Here is an 18,501-nt window from a genome sequence, read left to right as displayed (position 1 = left end):
CACTTATCCTATATAGGAATGTCTTTAAAACTTTAAGATTAGGCAAGAAACTGAGAAGCATTTTTTATCATTCTCTTCTGGAATTACTGCAACTAAAGAGTTACCGTGTATTTAATACAGTTTTTTTATTTTCTAATCTTTTGGAGTAAGTTCAGTTCTATATATTGTTCTGGTTGCTTAACACTTGCCAAGATAAAAGTTGCTTGCTAAATTTTAAACTGTCTCAGCTGATATTTCCCACCCCCTCAAGCTGACTTTAAAACATCTGAAGTTGAAATAAGCTTGCTAATTTGGTGTCAAAGAAAAATACTCTAAGATAGAATTCCCAGAACAATACCATTCACTTCAAAGTTTTAGTGCCTCAGTTAGGAGGTTAGAGAATCCCTTTCTCCAGTTCCTGGATATGTCATTTGTCTTTCTTAGGGAAAGGAATCCAAACTTGGAAAAATTACTGAAAAGAATTCTTCACACAGCATCGTGGTAGACTTTGGTATGTGGAGCCTGTGTTTTCTTAACATTTTTCCTATGCACAAAACAAGCCCTGCTTTCTAATGTCCCACATGTGCCTACAATACTGCAGGCAGCTGAGCAGGACTTCACTAGCACTTACTCCTCCCACCAGATGTTCAGTTCTTAACATGCTTCCAACCCCCAGTCATCCTTTTATTCTGAGAAAAAGGAAAATGCTCTTGGTTTAAAGACAAGTAACTGAGGGGAAGGCCAGAAGGAAGGCCAGAGGATCCAGAGTGCAAGGAAAGAAACATACAGAGAGAAGGGAAGAATCAAAGAAGAGGAATATGCATGCAAATATAGTAGATAAGGATGTAAGAAATCGTACGCAGGCAAAGCTATGAAGTTGAAGGGAAGATTAAAAGAAGAACCTAGAGCTATTAGAATTGTTATTCTGGGACAAAATCAACTTTCCTTAGTCTCAGCAACCACCTATAAAATTTCTTTATCCTAAGAATCTCTATCTTGTTCCTGGATGAAATTAAAAGTTTCATCTGAAATCAAACATTTTCAAGAGAGGAGACAGTGAATTTTAGGTGCGTGGTAGAGTCTGAATATACAGGACATTGGAATGAATCATAATGCAGAACCTGATAATCATGCAATTTTCCCTATAGTGTCTCTGAGTCAGTGCCTAGAGTAGGTTCTGCCCAGTCAATGATCACATCTGTATAATAAATGAAACTATCTACACATATCTTTGTTAAGTTGAAATTGGAATTTTTGAAATGACTGAGATAATGAAGTTACTGAAGAGTATCTATACAATCACATCTTTGCTGCCACCATCAAGTTTCTAAATGAAGTATGGAAAGCTGACGATTGCCAATTAGTTCAATTGGATCCATACTTTGAAAGTTACAAAACTAAAACCAAAGAATAGCAAAAACCAAACCAAAAAACCACCACAAAACCCACCAAAAAAAAAAAGAAACAAAAAGCCAGAAAAAACCTATGCATTTTTGACAATTTGAAGTGTTAAAATCTCTTTGCCTCAGCTTTCTATACGTGAAACAGTCATACAGCATTGTGATAAAGCCATTATTTTTTGGAGCATTTACTCCAGGATACTATTATGGGACTCAGTTAAAGCTGCAAGAACTCTAATTCCATCAGTTTTAGACAAATTTGAAATGGTAATAATCTTTTAGTACATCTATTGAAAAGCTACTTCTGAGCACATTAACACACTAAACATAATAATGTGTCATTAACCTTTGCAGTCCAGGCATACTAGGTATACATGCATATTCTACTAATGTGCCCTAATATAATCATCATTATATATTACTGGAATATGCAGACAAGAATTAGTCTAGTACCTAACAACAATAATGACAACAAAAAAATACAAAACAGTTTACCATCATAAAATAACAAAAATTAATTCAATTTGCAAAACGTTTCTAAATGCCTATGGCCTATTTCTACCTAACATTTTCAAAGTACTGCATGGATTGTTTCTGAGGCCTCAGAATGGAGGCAAACTGATTATCTTTTGGAAAACTGTGAGTTCACAGAAACCAACATGCTTTCAGGACTGCTTAAGAGGGGAAAACAATGATGCAATCTGATTAGAAATTTAATGATATTATGCATGCACAAATACAGTATCTATTATAAAATGGTATCTATTTAACCAGGAAGAATACCAAATATGGTATCTATTACAAATATGGTATCTATTTCATCAGGAAGAAAGAGAAAATATAGATCTGTTCACTCATACCTATCAACAAAAAACAATTAACATTTATTTTCCACATACTTTTCTAAAAACTGTTCAAGAATGAGATCATATACTTAGCCGCAAATTCTGCTGAAGAGCAAAATGACAATACGAGTAATAGCTCCTCCAGCTGTCATAAACTGATTGACTTGGTCATAGCAGCATCAAACCATGTACATTCCCCAGTGGCTGTCTGGAAGGAAAAAGAACTCAAGAACTTCAAACTTACCACTGGATTAATGATAAAATGTCAGAGGTTTGGAGTAAAAATTTCTTACACCCCCTTTACAGAGTGTCACCTATATGACGACTATGCATAGGAACTGAAATTAATGACCTTTTCCACTATCCTAAAGAAGGAAGGTGAAGATGAAATATAGATTCCCTTGGTTAATCTTTTAGCCGGGGGCACAGTTTCAAATCATAGACAAAGGTAAATGAGAGCCCCAGGAAAACCTACTTTTTTTTTCTCTTTGAGCAATACCAGTGCTACACTATGGTAAAGGAAATCCTAGGGTTGGGGGGGAAAAAAAGAAATTAGTACACATTTTTATGTTTCCTCATGGCTTTAGCTAATGATAAAACATAGATACAAAACTGTGCTGGATAGGTAGTAGACAAATTTCTATTCAAAAGCAAGACAAATAAATAAGGATCTAAATCCAAATTCAAGACATGAAATAAACCCCAAAATAATAATTTTACTACATCAAAATGCTATTTGCCTAACTCATTTTGCATAAATAATATGCCCAAAACATTCCATTTTTCAAAGGAAAATTTGTCTTGACCACACATTTCAGCTCTAGATTTATTTTTCCTCAAAGTTTCATTTTGTTTGCTTTTCAGATGAAGTTTTACTTCAACCCTATAGAAAATAAGGGTTAGTCATTCATCTGAGAATGCACAAAGACTAACTAAGGAGGTTTTTTGCTTGGTTGGTGGTTGTTGGGGTTTTCTTTCATTATGTTAGTTCTGCTACAAAACCACACAATGACCCCTTTCAAGGACAAGGTTGGAAGAGCTGGTTTGGATCCCCAAAACCTCACCTTTGTAAAACTGTATTTTATTGGGTCTCTTGCAGATGGGCAAGAGAAGAAAAAAAAGACAAGAAACCACTAATGAAGCAACACAATACCAGTACAGCCCTAATAGTTTATGCCATATGAACGGTTGCTCCATGGTTTCCTTTGAATACTATCAGAAAATGGTCAATTCAGACAATTGCATTCAATGAAGATAAACTTTTGGATTTTTCTTACAGGCATATCAAATTGCTAATTACAGTAATAGAAATCAATACCTTTAAAATGGAATTTTTAAAATAAATTTGCAAATTCCGCTAGAGCATTAAGTATACTCTGGCTTAAGGTGTTGGCAAAGAAAACTGTAGTCATGCATAGAACATTAACATTCAAACTAGTATAGTGACAAATAATGATACAAGACAGTTATAAAATTATTACTTAGAAAATTAATGTTACAACCTCAAGCCACTACAAGATCAGAGTGTTTTTCAGTTTGAACTGAGGCAGTAAATCCAAATCTCAAAAATCACTTCCGTTAAAGAGCAAACCTTGTCTGATCCAGAAGCCTCTTTCGAGGCCGTGGATAGAAATCTACTTTAGATGATCACAGCTCATCACAGTTTGTGCTTCCTGTAACAGCAAGTATCTTCCTAGTGGAAGAGATAGGTGAAATCTTTGACATCTTCCCTAAACAATTCCCCAAGGGCCGGCAGCTAAGAAGCTTCCTCAGCCATGGAAAAGCAACTATTTCCATAGCACAGCTAGAGATCTGCTTGGTGCAGCCCAAGCCTTGGAACATATCTGGCTTGTAGATGAAGATATTTTTTATCTCTCACTAGAGCTCCAGGAAAGATTTTCATTCACACTTTATTAACTGAAGAACTTACCACATAGTAATTAAAATACATAGGAACTGTTTAAATGGCTTAATATTTGTCTTTACCCACAGAAAAAAAAAAAAATCTAAAATAGAAAATCCCCAATGTGCCAACTACAACTACAGTCTTGATGTAAAATACTATATATATGCAAGTCTGTAGCTTCTACATATGAAGATTGTTTGCATAATCCCGTTCTTAAATATCCACTTAACTGTATCATACAGCTACTTCCAAAACACCGCTGGTGTTTCCACTGATGGTGAATATAATATTACTATCCTTCAAACTATCTTTGTGGTGAGGTATTATTTAGAATCTCAATATACTATAATTATATACTGAAATTCTAAACTGGATAAACAAACGGTTCCTAAAGATGGGCAAAGACAGATGGCCATGAAGAGTTCAACTTGTGCCACAAAATTTTATTACCTGTTCTAAATGTTAGTCTCTCAGGAATCTGGGAGGTTTCTGAAACTACCACAGTACTTTGAAAAAGGCAGACATGAGATTAGATAAAGAAGGATGCATGCAAATGTCATTAGTGTGAACTTTTACTACTACTGTTTAGTTGTTCTTTTTCCTTCATAAAAAAAGCTATCTTTTCTTCAGTTTGAAATATTTTACTGCTTAAAGCTGTCTAGTTCAATTTTTATTTCTAAATTAGATCACTGTGCATTTATAGTGTGGAGGGTCAGCTATTTAGAACATAAAGCAGTTATTTTATATCAGCTTTATTTCTAAAATTATTTTTAGCTTGAGTTGATAAGGAAAAGCAAAATATATTTTAAATTTGGTTCCTCTCAGTAGAAAGACCTCCAGTGTTCTACAAATAGTTGAAGTCTTTCACACAGAGAAACATCTTTTTAAAGGATAAGTACCAGACAACAGTTCTGATTTTACACCAGTGGTAATACAAAAAATGCCTTCTTCTCATCAGCTCCCAGGACCACAACCAGAAACACACTGATATATGGCTACTTCCTTTGCTGAATGGGGAGGGCTGCTGGTCTTCACTTTGAAATTTCAATTCAAGGACAATAAGCATTCCTTTGGCTCAGCTGAATTATCATGCACTTACACTGTAAATTACTGGTGTACAGTCACCACTGAGAATTAGTCATATTTCCCTGGTTGAAAAGGAGTCACAGAGTATTAAAAATAATGGACCTGAATAGTAACTTATCAGCAAAAACGTTGGGCTTCCATTAACATCTATCTTGGTAAAAGACAGTAATAAGAATTTTTGATAACCTACATGAAAAAAGCTTTTGACTGTTCTGTGAAATACTCTTTGAAAAGCTCTTCAGAATGAAAAAGTATGAATTTTAAAAGAAAAGACAGACAACTATTAGAGAAAAAAGTCACAGACTATGTGATCTTAGCTTATTTTAGAGTTTTTATCTTGCATTGTTTTTTAACTTTAAAAACAATTTCTGCTAATTTACAATGTGACAATACAACTTCCAGAGAGCAAAAATGTATGTCCTGTACTGCACTACAGATCATTTGTCTGCAGCCCCTACAAACAGTACAATGGGCAATCACTTTCTCTTATAACCTAGTAATTGTCAGAACAAGGTATGAGTTTCAAAGAAAATGTCCACTTATATGTTACTTTTATTATTTTGAGCAGAAGAATATCAAATTTATCTGCATTTATCATATTTCCTGGAACCCCCAAATACCACTAAAGCACTACCACTGGGGAGCAAAAATAGAAAGTCCTACAAATTCAATTTTCTGAAGGTTTTTTAAAGTTCTACCTAATGTTCTACTTTAACTTGAATGCAATTCATACAAAGTGTTACGGGACCTGTATTTTAGGCTAAATAACTTCCTCTATTAAAATTAAATATTTTTAGCTTTATAAGTGCCACTTGCTGATGTTAAAATCCAGTTAAAACCTAAGTAAGCTTCTAATGTCCTACTTACTCAGCTTATAAAGTTCATTCTCCTAATGACAAAACTTAAGTATCAGTGTCAGTGATATGAAACGATTAATTGGTTTTCAGTCTCCTTTGTTTCTCCTCACCTGACTCTCTGCTTCTGTCCTCCTATTTCTGTGGCACTAGTCAAAATATATGTGCTTTGCTAAATTACTTGAGCTCTGAATATCTTCTGAGATTTATCACAAGAGCTGATACTTGAACTTAAAACTTTAATGGCATGCTTACAGTCTTATAATTCAGAGATAATTTCATTGAGGGTAATTCACTAAGATCAATCAGATCTAAAAAAGATAGGGTGGGGAATGAAAAAGTGAAACCAGCAAGTAATGTACCAATGAGACACTGTTTAACAGAGCACCTTTCATTAATTCATTTTTTGAATTAGCCACTGAACACTTGCAAAACATGGACAATGAACATCTTCAACTAAAAAAAAAAGATGCTGAGCTTGCCATAGAGATCATCCTTGTAATCTGATCTAATATACCATATACAGATGTTTCTGTGTACACAGGAACTGAAACTTGAATGTCAAACATCACCAAAGCCTTGGATTCTCATTTATTGTTTTTCATGTCTGCATCAAATTTCATCTCTAAATTATCCCTCTGTGGTTACTCTAAGTTATGCAGAATGATTTCCAAGTTGAAACAAGCTCAGCAGTATCTCCACTGGATTTGCCAGAGGCAGGATTTGTTTTGGCTCACCTGGCAGAGCTGTATTGATGCCTGTGCCTCAGGATAACTGCATGCGGGTCTCAGCCTCCACTGTGGTAATGTGAAAATTGCACACTCTGTGGAGTTTGTGAAGGATACTGAAACCCAGATTGTTACATGGTCAATCATTCTGCAACAATCATCAAAAAATGCTTACCATATCACTTTTATTACTTTACTTTGTTTTGACAACTGAACTGTACATTAAATTCTACCGTTTTTCCCCTCTTACACTGCATAAAACCAGACTCACTAATATTTAGTCTTTACTTATTTGAAATTCAAAATATGAAAAGAAAGATACTCAGAAACCTGAAGTGAGAGTAAAAGAGCATTGCCTGAGCATAAGAACACATCCAAAGCCACTACGAAAGCAACGTGTCTAATTGCACACAGCAAACACAATGAGCTCCTTTTGCTACATCTACCTGTGAAGAAGAGAATGGAGAAGAATATTCCTGCTCACTTATTAGAGAATTCCCTGAGTAGATGCATTGCTTTTTCTTCTCTTTTGTGGATGGATTTAAGAAGACACAGCAGATGGCCTTTGGAACTAGAAGTATCCATGGAATCTAACAGTCTACCTATCAATTTCTGACCCCACAGAGCAGAAACAGAAGCACAGAATTATTCTTTATACCTGATACATTCCAGCTGAGAAGGCTTATTTGCATGCTTGCATAATGGTATAGGGATACCTGAAAATAGTGATTTTTTTTATAATAACTGATCTTTTATTTAGAGAACTGAAAATTGTATACTTTTAGGAGCTACAAGTTCTGCATGATAAGAAACAAACAGTTGTATTTTTCCAAACTGAAGAGAAAGTTACCGTGTCCTACACTGAATAAAGAACCCAGCTGTTAAGACTAGGGATAATTTAATCCTTTCTTGATTAATTATTTTAAAACCTTAGGAGAGAATGAGTGACAGACTGATTTGCAGCAAGGCTAACTTCACAAACGTGTGTTACCCTCTCTCTCTCTGTAACACTGCTAGGAGCATCTTTTCTGCACCCACCCAACCCAGGGGCTTTACTACTTGTGTAACAATGACCCTGGCTCTGATATGACCCACCTGTATCACCTTGACTCAGGTGCCTAAAACAGACCAGTGAGAAAATCTGTAGAGATATAGGAAGGGTGAAATTACAGCCAGAGGAGACGTTTTTTGAGATGGAATTGCTGTCAGTTTTGTGATTCAAAAGGGAAAGCACCAGCATAGAAAGAAGTGCTGGGTCTGGCTGGGATGGAGGTAGCCCTTTACAGTTCTGTGCCTTGCTTTTTGTGGCTAAAACACTGGTGTTCTGACTGTTGCTGAAAAGTGTTAAAGCTTTCTCTCTCCTCCTAACAAGGATGCACAAGAAGCTGGGAGGGGGGACAGTGAGGACAGCTGACCTAAGGGATATCCCTGACCATATGACATTGTGCTCACCATTAAAAGTTTAAGGAAGGAAGAGAGAGGATATTTGTGGTTGTGGTGCTCGTCTCCCCAAGCATGTGCCGAGGTCTTGCTTCCCAGGAAGTGTATGCCAGCCAGGCATCTCTCAATTTAAGGGAAAAAAAAAAAAAAGCTTCATCTATCTAGGCAATAGCTGAGGGATCAACACTTCCTTGGGAAATAAGAGCATGGCTCCAGATATGCTGCCTTGAGACAGACCCCAGCTTTTCTGTCACCCACATTGCACAGAAGTCCCCTGGGACACAGATACAGGATACTCCACGGGGAGTCCTATTTTTTTTATGAGAGCTTATTGAATATGTAAATGAATATTCATTCAAACAGAAAAATGAATCTTGATTTCCCACTTCATGGGTGACTACTGTAAAAAGCAGAAAAGAATCATGTTTATCTCTACTGGCCCAGCTTTTCCTTTACATATAAATAATTAGAAAGTAATTTTAGAAAGCTTTATCAGAATATTCCTACCAGTTCCAAGTCATTAGCCTTCCTGCCCACTCCAGACTGGAGTTTGTCACTATTCCTGTCTCTCTGGTTTACTTGCTCATAGCAGATCCATTTAATTTCCTGAGCTCACAGAAAGATTAGAGGTGAAGGAGGGGGGTGAAAGAGGTTTTACTAAGGTAATGGTAGAAGAAAAAAATATTGCAGCTGAAATTTTAAAAGCTTTCTACAGATTTGGAAGCTCAAATCCCTGTTAATTTTTACAGCATCTTCAGGAAAATTTTAATGCAAACTCTTTGCAAAAGCATCACCTAATTCTGTAGTTGTTCAGTTAATGAGGCTCTTAAGAGACTCAATACTGAGATGAACAAGGAAATTAACTGGAATTTACTTCCTGATTTATCCATATGTTTTCTATATAAGCTACTTACATTTAAGTCTGAACATAAATTTCCATTTTCCTTTTACAGATTCTAAATTTAAGCAGAAGAATATATTAAGTCATTTTCTGTAGACTATATAGTAGGCCTATAAAAAAGATAAAACCAGGAAATTGATGGCACTCAGCTTCATGGTGATGAAACAGGTAAGTTACACCACAATATAAATGATGTGATTTTAATAAATTACATTTGAAGGTACAATAATGGACTAGCAGCAGCTTTCCTCTCAAGATATTTCAGACATTACTGGCAATACTTATTGGTAAAAGATATTGGTAAAATATGAACATATCTTCATACTTACGACTTATAATGCAAATGACATTGAAACCACCATTTAACATTATTAAAATTGATATACTAATGAATCAAAGTGCTATTCTCCACTTTGAAAATAAATTAAATTACATTTTAATCTTCTTAATTTACATTTATACTCAGCATTTGAAATGCTGACTAGCAAGAGGTTCCGTATCAGTATTTACCATTCAGCTGATAGGATACTACTGCCTGAAACTGTTACCATTTTCTCCAATAAGCAAACAGAAAAATTTCTTTTTGCATTGATACAGCCAGCAGTCACCTTAAAAATAACCAGTAATAGATGCTTTGTAATATATCCATGACCATCCCATGGGAAAAGGCTGCTTCCAGCAGGCCACAAGGAACCAAGGCTTCTCATGGAAAGATCTGGGTTAATCAGTCTTTTGGACGTCACATCTATGATGCCACACTCCGTGAATGAACATTATAAGCCACACTGTCAGCTACCACAATAACAAATTACAGTTAAGTTACGTAATCAGTACTGTACATCCAGCTAATGGCCATTCCTTGATGAGATTCAAATTTGACAAGACTTCTTTGGATCCTACCAGCTGGGCAACAGAGGAATTTGCTTATCTGACTCCTTTCAGTGAATCTACCTGGTCATCGTACAATTTTTTGATCTTGTGTATCAGTGTAATCTTTATTAATTTCCCATAATGGATCCCCATATCTTCTTCGCAGTTAGTCTTCCATTAATGTAAAAATCAATCTGTGAAGTAATAACTAGTCTTGAGGATATTATGGATAATATCAAAGGAAATTTAAATAAAAATGTAAAGACTGAATTGTGGTACCTTCTGCAAGCCTTTCTTATGCTGAAAAAAGTCACATCCACACTATAAAAAGACTTCTATATAAGTATTAAAAAAAGCCCACATTTATGTGCTAGTCTCACATGTACTTTGCTCCCATGCTCATTAAAAGTCACTCGTATGACAGTATGTAATTCCCCATGTACCTAAAATAGTCCTTTGCTACATCTGAAAATTGGACCTAATTAAAATGTCATAAAATCCTATGCACACAGTTTGGGTTACACATCCTTTTTCTTCTTATCCTTTGTCCTGACCTACTTATGGCCTTTCTTGCAATAAAGGTTGAGTTACCTGTACAGCCACACTCACATATTTACCAAGATACATACTGCATGAAAGCGATAGTTAGACCAGGGAGAAGAAGCATCTGCAATAGCCTGCTGTGTCTACATTGCATTTTTAACTGATGTGACCTGCATTATTAAAACATTGAACAAGAGTATAACTTGTAAGTAGCTATCTTCTGCAAGTCTTCCAGCAAAACAACAGTCCCTATTTTAATAACATTTCAGCTGTAAGGAAGGATTCTAGAAAATGTCAGAAGCCCTATTTCAGTAAAGATCTGCATATATTTGAATCTATCTCTTTTTGACTGCATCAACATCAGCACACATTAATTCTTTGCATGGATTCCGTGTATTATTTGAAACATCTTCTATGAAGGCCATACCAGAATCTCAGTATTCAGGTAAATACTGGAGTTACTTCACCAGAAACATCCCCATCTCACCTCAAAGCATGTGGATAAACTTGTCTTGATTTTTTTTTTTCTGATAAGAAGCATGTGCTTAATGACAGCACTGCCATTAAAGTGAGGAATGCTATCATGTCAGTTCCTGCATTCTCCATGCTCCAAATCTATCAATCAGAGATGTTAGGTCTGTCACATAAATTGGGGCAGAATTGAACTGGTCCGTGTTTATGAAACACAGACTTTGATATTCCCCAGCTCTTCCAGTGTCATATTTGAAAGTAAACGAACTATAAAGGGGGAAAAAAAAAAGGATTTTAATCTTATTTAACAGATTATTTTTAAAAAAAACTTTATTACAACACCTAGAAAAAAAGGAGCTTAGAATATTTCACAATGTATTTCAAGATTAACTAGAACAACTTTAAACAATTAAGTTCAGGAAGCACCAATATTTAAAAAATATTGGTGTGCCTTTTGGGGGCAGTGAGATTCTACTAAGAGTAACCTAAGAAAGGTTCACGTTACATTGCACATAAGAAACAGTGTCTTGACACTAATTATGATAGCGCCCAAGTAATTTGAAAACCAGAGCACTTTGTTAACACAACAAAAAAAAAACTTAATGTCCAACAATTAAATAATATAGACTAATTCTCTTCTGTGCAATTTCACAGACTGCAAGTGCATTTATCATTATCACCCTCAGCCCACATGAAAATACCACATCTCATCAAAGTATATCACTGAGAAGAAACAAGACTTTTGAAGAATGGAAGAAAAAAATCACTAATACATAATTTTTATAAACAGACATAGCTAGAATAAAGCCCAGAAATACTGAATCACATGACCGATGTCACACAGGAAGCCTGTGGCAAATTTGAGGCCTTAACACAGACATGGCAAACTCCAGTTTGCCATACCACATAAAACTGTCCTATCTTTAAGTTTATACCTGTATAGATCTTAAGAGAAGTAGTTTATGTGGACGTGTCAAAAAATACTTATTAAGTTGCTCAGCCTGGACAGTATTATAGATATTTGCTTGAACATTTGTTTTCCTTTGATTTAAAACACCTGTTTCAAGGTACTGTTTTCCCAGTAACTGATCATAACTGGAACCTCTTCATAAAATGGTTTTGTTAGTTAACTAAATGTGGATTAAAAAAAAAGTAAAATCATATGTTTCTCAGCCTGTCTGAACTGATACTGCTAACTCCCTGTTGAAATCGGCAGGCAGAAAGAACTGCTTGTACTTGCTATTCACTGGGAAAAAGCGAAAAATGCTAACTTGTGCCAAATATTTTTAAGTGTTATGAATTTACATCAGTTCATAAGTATATGATTTTGAACACTGAATTTTAAAGTGGGTTCACTGAATTTTAAAATGGGTTCGGGTTTTTTTTCCTGTTCCTTAAAATGCTTTATTCCCATTAAGAAAAAAAAAAAAAAAGAAGCAAAAATAACATGTCTCAGTTTGGAAATAAAAATACAAGAGGATTACCTTTACAATCCAGTATGCATGACATATCTTCATGATGAAAGCTGTAAATTGTTGTTTGCTTATGCCGAAATTTTTTATTAATAGACAATGATTTACAGGTCTTGTCTGTGAGCAACACCAGTTCTGATAATTCTGGGATAGAAGCATCATGTAGATGGAGTGACAGATATAGAGATGTTCCTTGTTTCTCATCCTGTTTTATCTCAAAAATGAATTTCTTTTTATCTTGCTTTACCACACAAAAAAAAAAAGTCTATTGCTTACTCCACAATTTCTTCTGCAATCAGTATCAAAGTATGACAGTTATATGAAGAGATCCAGCCATTCTGCAATACATACATATTCACAAAATAAACTTGACATCTTTTCTGTCAACATTAAAAAGGCAAAAACCAGTGTGGATAACAGGTGAACTAAATAAAGCATATACTGGGTACCCAAAACACAGAGCCAAAGGGAAAACTGGTTCCAAACCAAACAAATAATTACAATATGCACTCAAAATCACCAACTGGACAATGAATGTGACCTGTGGCTGGGTTAAAACAAGATTTGAATCCAGAGAAGCATATTGCACAACAGTGATTTTTTAAAAAAATGTTTAAAATGTTTAAATTTTTTTTTTTACTACTATATGAACTCAGTATAGAAAAAAAAATTCTAGGTAAGTATGGAGAATACCATCCCCAAAGAAGAGCACTATTATATAACTGATATTTTCTGTATTCTTTTAGTATTTTAGTTTCAGTTATTATAAATGCAGCTCTTAAAAATTTGCAGTCACACACAATAGAAACTTTCTGTTTTTAATAGTGTGAATAATCCCAAGCTTCACCTCACTTTCTTGGAAAGAGGGAGGGCAGGCAGCAAACCTTTCTGCATGTAGCTTACATTACAGAACACGGGAACTGCATTATGCCAGCTGTTTTTCTCAGGAATGTATCAATACTGGCAGAAGGGTCAGACTAATATACTGAGTTATTTATTTTACTGTTTGTCATTCTTCTCTCTACCCTAGTGCAGCCAAATTGTTGAAAACCTGGTGAATCACAGCCAACATAGTGAACATTATCTGTGAGGCTGATGTTGTCACCAGTCAACACAAAGGAAGGTACTGAAGTAGCACTGTTCACCCTGGAAGGTGCCTTCAGCTGTGCCACTCTCCTTCTCATAGCCACACCTACCCAGTCTAAAGAAGCTTCCATCTGTTCCATTTTCGGATGATAGAGTTTCTGAGATTGTAAGTTAAAGCAAATGGGGTTGGCACTTGGGTTAAATGAGAGAACATAATTTTTTTTTTCAATTACCTTTTTTTAAAAAAAATGCATGTTGATGTCAGAGGAATATCTATTTTATTTCCATTTTACAAAATACTGTGGGGTACCCTGATCCTACAGGGGTGTCAGAGACAGCAACCCCAGATGTTTGCTAATTTGCAACGTTAAAAGTTTATTAACTTCTGTTTCCACAGCTCCACAGTAAACAGGCATGTTACTGTTTGCCAGATAATCTCCCTGCATAAGCTTGTTGCTGTAGCAACATGCTGGAAAAGCCAGGATGCCAAAGTGACCATGCCATATGTGCATGCTATGGAACAGTGGTTCCATGAGAAAAAAGTTGAAATAAAAGAGCAAATACAGCTGCAGCACTGCTGAATGATAAATGCTGGAGTATTTCTATAGTTATAATACTGTTTGTATAGTTAAATCCACCAAGAATGAGTCTCTTTGTATACACAAGAACATCAGAAGACCTTATATAAATGGGAATTAGAGTAAGTGCAGGTTTTTTTCTTTCTTTTTTTCCTTTCCATCATTCCAAAAGGTAGTCCTGAATCCATCAGAGACTACCTGAACATGAACTTACCACCCTGATGACTAATTTTCAAGCAAGTTGGCACCAAGATGCTCTTTGCAGCCAGGTCTTAATGTGACCTTGGGTATGTCATAGCATGGTTCAAGTACTAAGTTGTAATGTTTGAGCATTTATAAGAACTATTTTCTGTTAATAATGAAGTACCAGGTTAATTTGTACATTAATAAATTAAACATAGCAAAAGGACAGTTAAGTGCTGATAAATAGGATCAGTATAATTCACATGACAAAACCCATATCCTTCACGTAATAGCCAGTATGGTTACAAATTCGCATTTTTACATTTATCAAATCTAGTAAACTTATACACTAAAGGCTGTCTAAAACAGTGCCTCCTTACAACTGCTGGTAGCAGTCTCGGCTTTGGAAATTGCACAACCTCATTTTCTTGCCCCTCTCCTTCAATTCACACATGCCGTGGTTTTGTGGGTATATTATTTGGGTTATCTCAGGTTTCTCCCACTTATCATGACAGTCAAGAGACGTGCTTACATGCCTGTTACATATTCTCTGTAAGCATATATGTACACCATATACGTAACTTGTATGGACTATTATTCACATGTGTGAGGAATGAAAACAGGTTTCTCCTGAGCCTTCTCTAGGCTACACAGTCCCAGCTTTCTCAGCCCTTCCTTATAGCAGAGATGCTGTAGTCCCTTTATCATTTTGGTGAGCCTTCACTGGATACTCTCCAGTTTCTCTTATACTGGAGAGCCCGGAACTGGTCCCAGCACTCGTGGTGTGGCCTCACCAGTTCTCAGCAGATTGACCTAGTAAACAATTTGTGTAAGGTGCCACAGTGAAGGCTAATGGTATCCTGGGTCAAGGGCACATTGCTGGCTCATGGTTAACAATAATTAGCAGATGTATACATAATTAATACCTTTATATAGATCAGAAACAAACCAAACCAAACAAACAATAGAAACCAACCCAAAACTTCCAAACCAAAACAACCACATGTAGGATTTTCAAATTAAAAAATAAACAAAACAAAAAACCCAAACCAAAAGTAGGATTTTAGTCCAAAACCTGACTCTCAACATACCGCTGCTATTCTGTTCTTTATGGCACTTGCTTCCAAGCAACAGAACAGACTTCTATCTTTTCTGCCTGGAATGTAGCAAAAAAGGGTTCTTTCTTGCTCAGAACATTTTTCTCCATTTGTTTAATCAGTAAATTCATTTCATGCAACAAAACACAATCTGGACTTTTAGTCAAGCTGACTTATGTCCCTGCTTTTAATTACAATCAGATAAACAATAATAACCAGCGCAAGTTAGAAGAGGTATAAAAGATAGACTAATTTGACTCATTTTCCTCCGAAATAAAAATGTTATTTTTCCTAGCTTATCTTGCATTGTACAAGCATCAACATCTGTACATCTAGTAAATATTTTCATGTCAATATTTCAGTAACATTAAAATCCTGTTTAATTATAACAGCACAGATCAGGTTTTCCCCTTAATTGCATTAGTGAATTGCATTGAAAATGCTTCTCAAACATCACTGCCAATTGGCTTGTTCAAGTCTCTGCAGAAAGGGCACTGCTCACTGAGAAACAGTGTCAGATCTTTGCTGTCAAAATTATCCTCAGGGGACACATTTTACCATCTCATAATGTTTCTAAACCTTTTCAAACACTTCTGTGGTCTCATAAAGATTTCCCTTGATACTCTGTAAACAAAAGGTCATATCTGCATTTACCCAGGTTCCACAGTTACAAGAGATTTATCGTTGCATTATCTGAAGATATTGCATGGGCAAGCAAGCTGGAGCACTGTATTTCATTTCAAGCAGCTGAGGCCTCCAGCTCTTTGCCTTTTTTGGTGGGTTTCTGTTTTTTGTTTTTTTTTTTTTTCCTTTTTAGCAGAACTGAAAGCAAGGCTCAAAAGAACATTTTAGTTTCTTTAGTTCTAGAGCACCTAAACTGTTCAATTAAAAAAATAGAGGTAAACCAAATGATTCATGTAAAGAAGCAAGAAATGCTGACTCTTTTGTTAACTTTGGCTGATGAGCAGTCTTGAAGTAAACTAGTTATTCAGAGATACATTTTTGGCACAGAAATTAGTCCGGATTATCAAGCATTGAAGGAGCAGAAACAGTTTAAACAGTGTGGAGAAGCTTTACAAGATAAGAGATAGAAGTTATTCTAAAACAAATAGCAAAGAAGCAATATTTGTCCATTCCCATTTGTTTACTTTAGGCACTTGATGGAACTTTCTATGCAGTTTGTTTATTCTGCAGTGTCAATTCTCTCCTCTGACTCTACTGTTAGCCAGCACCAGACAGAAGCAGAGGACCAAAAGCTGTTTTTAAGTTTTTCTTTCCATCCCTCTCCCCACTCCCCTTAATTGGCTAGGTTCAGGTCTATGTTTTCCCTTTAAGCTAGAAATTGCCTGAGCTCTCAGTGTTAGGTTTTAGCAACAGATGGTACACTTCCCTCTGAGTTAATTCTGAACCAGTATCTCAGAGTTGAGATTTCTAGAGTTGTTATCTTTCAGCAGAGATCCTGATTTTATAATCATTACCAATCCAAAGCCTACTTCAAAGAAGTAGTTAAGCTCTGCTGTGGTATTATTCTGTGTCAAACAGCTGTTTCAATCCATCTAAGAGAGAGATGTTACTGGAATGCTGAAGATGCAATAGTGGAATAGGGTATTAAATGAAGAGTTATTCAATATTTGCTACTGAGTAAAATACCTTTCCCATTCTTTCTCCCCAAGAACACCCATGTTTCTGCAAGTTCGTGCTAATAGGAATGAAATAGCTTTCCTAAACCTGGAATATAGGCAAAAGTAACAAAATAAAATTTAAATTAAATCTCCCCAAAACCTCCTGGAATAGCAACTCATTTAATGGGGAAAAACAGGAAAGAAAACTGAATTAAAAAAAAAAAAAAACAAAAAAACCCAAAACAAACAAAAAACAACCCCCAGAAATTGATCAAATGTGAGGGCAAAGCTGGAGAAATGGTTAATATTATTTGATAAACGGAGAACAGGAGACAGTCCTTGGACAGTAAAAATAGGGACTCAAGGGAAGCCTAAGAGGATGAGTAAAACAGTGAAAGAAGGAGAGTGGCAATGGGAAGGGCACAGAGGTCAGGAAAATGCCACTAGACTGATCTGTGAACCAAGATCTGATGTTAGGAAATTCAATAAACTCTAGAAAGATGTTGGGAATTTAGCATATGGGCACAATAAATACATATTTTTAATTTAACATGTTCTTACAGTAACTCCGGTATTAGCACCATGGATCATGAATCTATTAAAATATGGAAATAAAGGGAAAATGAAAGGAAATGAGCTTGGCTCTTGGTATTCTTGATTCCTTGCATGAAGAGCAAAATTCAGTTGAAATGTTTCCTGGGGCAGAGAAAGATTAAAAGAAATTTAATGGTAGTCTACGGGCACAAATAACGTTTCATAGGGTTTGTCTGTGGTTATCATAGCTAAAGGCTAAATAAAACATTAAGTTTGAGTGAAAGTTTGAATCATGATACTCAGTTGCTCTTCTTGTTGCCTAAATAAACTCCTTTACACCAATGAGTAAAGCACTGAAACTATAATGTCTCCTACTGTTTTGCCCTCTGACCAAAATCTTTATAGTATCTTGAGGTATAAAAAGGTTAGATAACCTGTTTGGTTAGTTGTTTTAGGTTTTTTCACCCAAGGGATGCTGTGGACACTTAATTTCTTTTACACAGATCTTTTACACAGCAGCCTCTGAATTCTCTCAAAGGCAACCTCATTTGTCTTTCAGCTACTGTCTTCTCAGCATATTGACCTTTATCCTTATTTATGCTCAGTACCTTTAAACAAACACAATGTTATGCAGAATTTGTTTTTTTAAGGACCCTTCAATTTGTCTTAAGGTAGGACATTTATTTACAGTAATTTAAAATCAAAAATCAACCATTTACTCCCATTAACTAGAACTGTGGAACAACTGGGAATTATTAAAACATGTATAGCATGAAGGTTATCCTTTATGCTAAACATTATTCTTGGTCTCATTTACTCCTTTCAACCTCAAATTAACTACTGAATTCAGCAGGAGCTCTCCTCCTCTTCATCCTTCTCCCTCCCCTGTTCATAAATCCTGTAACT

This window comes from Melopsittacus undulatus, chromosome 7, assembly GCF_012275295.1.
Source record: "Melopsittacus undulatus isolate bMelUnd1 chromosome 7, bMelUnd1.mat.Z, whole genome shotgun sequence".
Classification (NCBI taxonomy): Eukaryota; Metazoa; Chordata; class Aves; order Psittaciformes; family Psittaculidae; genus Melopsittacus; species Melopsittacus undulatus.
The sequence above is the reverse complement of the archived record's forward strand: the minus strand, read 5'-3'. Positions refer to the sequence as shown.